Genomic DNA, 4,983 nt, shown 5'->3' with positions numbered 1-4,983 from the left:
TTACACCTACTCAGGAACTTATATTTAATTATCAGCAGACAAGACAGATTAAATAATTGTTCAGCTCAATCAGTTGCTATGCTTAAAATAACAACCTGAAGGCACCCAAAGCAAGTAAAATTGTTTCGTATGTTGCTTCAAAGCAAGCCACCCAATCAGCATATATCTAAAAATTTCAAAGGATTCTGTTCAAAAAACAAATGAAATGTCTAAAGTTCTACCGAGGTCGAAAAATGGTTACAAATTTTTAGAAAAAGGCAGTTTCCACATTCAGATTTCCCCTAGCACAGTTGACTGAGTTATCCACAATATGGGCGCTGCAATTAGCTTTTAACATTTTTTAATGGAAGGCTGTGCCAATAGCCTTGCCCCAGTGGTAACACCGGTTCCCGTCAGATCACCGAAGTTAAGCGCTGTCGGGCTTGGCTAGCACTTGGATGGGTGACCATCCGGGTTTGTCGAGAGCTGTTGAGAAGCTGGGTGCACTCAGTACTTGGAAGGCCAGTGGACGAGCTACTTGACTGAGAAGTATCGGCTCCGGTCACGAAAACCGACAACGGCTGGGAGAGCGGTGTGCTGACCCCATGCCACTCTATTATCCGCATCCAGTGACACGTAAAGACTGAGGACGACATAGTGCTCGGTCGGTATCGTTGGGCCTCCCGTCGCTTGTTCGGACGAGGAGTCTCTATGGATTTCCATACACAGGGAATGCCTTTTCAAAGACCAGAATTTGTATTATTTGTCCACAACAAGAAATGCATTTCTGACCTGACTGCAAAATGTTAATAGTACTGGATTATTCATATGAGTCGAAGACTCCGTCTACATCTATAACCGTATTCTTAAGAAAATCATATTTACATTACATTTTGTCAAATTCCATTAAAAATTTTTGAGTATAAACACGGAACATTTTCACTTTTTAAGCACCAATTTGAAGATAATAATATAGAGATAGAACATGATTTTTCAACACTTTCAGTTTTCAACATGCACATTTGTAACAGTTGTTTCACATTTTGATCTTCCACAAGATGGTTTGCAACTACTCAGGAACGTTTTTAAATTTATTTCAAACGGAAATAAAGTTACTCATGCATGATAATAGTTGCATTTATCTTCTTAGTATATTTGAGTTATTTCTAAAGCAATGTTTATATCTTTTTTCCGGTAGAATTTGCTTTTAGAATAAACTTGCGAATTAAATATATGGATGATAACACAAACCTTTTTTACTGCGGAAACTGTCATAATTCCGTACTCAACAACACTGTGAAAAATAGTTCGCTTTATTAGATGACAGTACTGTGAAGTAGCTGCAAGAGATTGCGTTTCCTTTAGTGACTATACAAAATCAGGAGCGTTATTTGAATCTCGAACACTGGGTAGCCTTCTGTCAGTAGGCGCTACGAAAGTTTCTGTAAATGTCGATTAACGGGGCGTGAAAAGCGAGAGCTCGATTCCATTTACACCTACATGCCAGCGTAAGAGGAGAGCGTTCCAGCGTCCCAGCGTCCCAGCGTCTTTGATGATTCTGTGAAAGTCTGACAGCAGGTGGAACTCAAGCAATGTCGAACTGAATACGACTGCACACTGTTTGATCGCTCTCACCAGCTGTTTACACGCAGAGAATGCCCCTTTCTCTGATGCCGACACCTCAGTGTTCGCTCCAGTGAAATTTGTGCTTCAAAGATGAACAAAGGTAGGGACGCTGGATAAGGTACTTTCGTTTTCCAATAAAGGACGGTTGAATCCTGTTCGTTATTAACTCTGCAAGAGAGTGATCTCACTGAGAAAGATCTACAGTTCCGCTTGTCAATCCTGCGACCCTTTTTGTAGAGTAGAACGACTTGCAGTCGCGTGATACGCTCAGATGTCCAAACGAACTGCGGTAGACTGTTCCTAAAACTGTTTGTGTGGCCGCTTCCTCCTCAGGTTTGATGGGACACCCAGGGACGTCATCTGGTCCTATGGTTTCTTTTCTGTGGATCAGTCCCAATTATTTTTCAACTTCGTTCTCACTTATTTCTCTATTTGTGATATCCGCAGCCGTGGGACGGTCGAACGTAGTAGCTATGTTGTGATATTCTTCAGTGGGAATGTTTCGTAAGACCTAATTTAATATTTTGGCCATCACTGCATCTTGTGTCGTTTCGGTACCACCATGAGCAACATATTAATCGATTTTACGTAGGACCAGGACAACTTAATCCATTGCCAACACTAATTTATCCCTACAAAATTGAGGGCTACCTCTCATTCGGTTATTCAGCATCGCGTATTATAACACACTAGCTCAGAAACTCGGCATTGCTCGGGGTATTCATTTAGCCAATCTTCAATTATGAATGGAAACAAAAAATGAATTGTGTTCGGAGCGTAATACCGAAAAAATTTCATTACCATGTACACAAGGAAACACCTTTAAAATTACGAAATTGTAGGACAAAGAAATATACAAAATGTAGAAATGTATAACTACACCTGCTTCGAGTGCCCCACGAAGTGAATTCGTAAACTTCTCTATGACAACACCTCTTCGTAAGTCTACAGACGGTTATTGTTTTCGCCTACATTCGTTTGCGCTTTGCAGTTGAAAGCTGCCAAAAGCGCTATTACGAGTCAGGAATTTCCTTACTTTGGCTGGATTGTAGGAGTGTCTTAGCAAAGAGCAAACGTATTAAATCTTCATGCATTATGCGGCATTTTCTCAGCGTTTATGACATCATATCTCTTGAATTATGTGTCGTAGAATGATGCATTTGTGTAGGTACAATGTGCGGCACGTGTGGATACAGTATGCGAAATATATTTGGAATAGAGATAGTAGCAAAGAAGTAATAAATTTAAACACCATGCATGATGCGGCAGTTTTTCGTGCATCTCAGAATTTATGACGTCATATAACATGATCTCTATGTCATACAATAATATAATTTTGTAGGTATGTTCACGGGCGTATGTGGATACTGTTTGTAAACTCTGTTGCAAATAGATTTAGTGGCACAGAAATAATAAAATTAAACGTCAAGATTGATGCGGCAGTTTTTGACGCAACTCATTGTTCATGTTATCATATCTCCTGAACTGTGACAAGAAGATGGTTCTTACCCTGACAGCGATTGTTACCTGACAGTGAGGGATATGTGTACCAAGGTTGGTTGAAATCGGTCCAGTGGTTTAGGAGGAGATGTGGTACGTACATACATCCGTACACACACACACACGCACACACACACACACACACACACATACATCTATTTCTACAGTATATATGGATTACACATATTAATAGAACAGATTAATTACTGTCGCAACCATAGTCGAAACACGTTAGCGAAATCAGTTTCAGATGACTTAATAGTTTGAAACTAAGTACAGCTACAGCCCAATCATTTGGCTCTTCTGGATCCACTTAATTGGGGTGATAGCTGTATTTAGTATGTATCTAAAAATTGGATCAGCGATATTATAAAAATAGAAACTAAGTGCTAAAGTACCTTTAATATCCCTCAAAGTAGTCCCCTTTGGTGACAGTTCGCTCTTGGTAACGCATATAAAACTACTGAAAACTGTGAAATAATGCTTCTTCTCAAATAAGTCAAAGCAGCAACGTCGCTCGTAGGATTACATCGCGAGGTCCAGAGCTATTGTGAGGGACACCCCATTTTCCACTCATGCGCAGCTGTGGCTCAACAGGCCCGATGAGGATCAGTACCAGTGTCTCGAGAGATTAGCCATGGAACTTGAGGCCTTCAGGTTTTAATGGTCAGTGGAAAACGTTGTCGCTGTCGAAATAGAGCGTCAATATGGTCTTGCACCTTCACGTTTGGGGACGACTCTTTTTGGGTCTTGGGAATCTTATGTTACGTGAACTAAAGGTTGGATTAGTGGAGCCATGTCTCATTCCCTTTGCTGATTATTTGTATTCGTGGTAGATTTAGGTCATACTTATTCAGAAATCGGAATCAGTTTCCTTCCATATTGTCTGCTACTCGCTAGCCATTAGGCGTAGAACAATTCAGAAGTAGATCTTCCTATCACCCAAAACAGGTTTCAGAGATGGCTTTAACGTTGTCCCATTTCCTTGAAAATGTTCGAACTATTTGTAAACAAAATTTCTGTCTCCTGACAGTCGACGCGTCTTTGTTGTAATTTTGGAAAAGTGACAAGAACTATGCCACGCGGTATAACATGAGCCTTTACACACATTGTGTCCTATTGGCTGCAGCAGATAAACCCCCTTAGTGTGTTTCACATTACTTGGCACTTTTCGAGTCGTCTCACTATGCCATATGCATACGTGGAACTTGACAATACACTCATGAGCCAAAACACCATGACCACTGCCCACAGCGAAACTGAACTGCGGCTGGGGGTGATGCGCTCAGTAAAGCTTATGACCGGAGCAGAAACGAATGGGGAATCATTATACAGTACTGCATGGATTGAGCTGCCCTAAAATATTATGCTATACGACATCAAGCAATGGAATAGAAATGAATCAGATTAAGTGCGCCAGAGATGTTAATTTAAAAAAAAAAAAAAAAAGAAAAGCACTCCGTCTTCAGGCCACGAGTGGCCTACCGGGACCATCCGACCGCCGCGTCATCCTCGGTGGAGGATGCGAATATGAGGGACGTGGGGCCAGAGATGTTAATGGCCAATACAATTCTGACAGTGTAGAAATCCTTAGTTAAGTAATTTAATGATCACTAGTAATTTTTGTTTATTTACTTTTTTGTCTCTAATGTTTCCCATGTGAATAAATTACGTGACGGAGATTCCTAAGCGGCTTATCTGCGAGTGAGCATTGGAAATTTCACTTGCATCTGCGATTTCAGTGACGTCAGCAGATCTTTGTTATACGACGCTTTTTCGTCGTTGGTCTGGAATCTCACGTATGAGAGCGCCCACACAAAATTTTGTTTCAGCATTTTGTTTCACACCTTTGTTGTGGGATGGTTCACGTAAGCCCTC

At 40.9% G+C, this 4,983-nt stretch overlaps 1 pseudogene; it reads left to right on the top strand.

Moving 5' to 3' along the window:
• Positions 1-355: 355 nt before the first annotated feature.
• Positions 356-474, top strand: LOC126413387 (5S ribosomal RNA; annotated as a pseudogene).
• Positions 475-4,983: the final 4,509 nt, after the last annotated feature.

Source organism: Schistocerca serialis, chromosome 7, assembly GCF_023864345.2.
Source record: "Schistocerca serialis cubense isolate TAMUIC-IGC-003099 chromosome 7, iqSchSeri2.2, whole genome shotgun sequence".
Lineage (NCBI taxonomy): Eukaryota > Metazoa > Arthropoda > Insecta > Orthoptera > Acrididae > Schistocerca > Schistocerca serialis.
The sequence above is the reverse complement of the archived record's forward strand: the minus strand, read 5'-3'. Positions and strand labels throughout refer to the sequence as shown.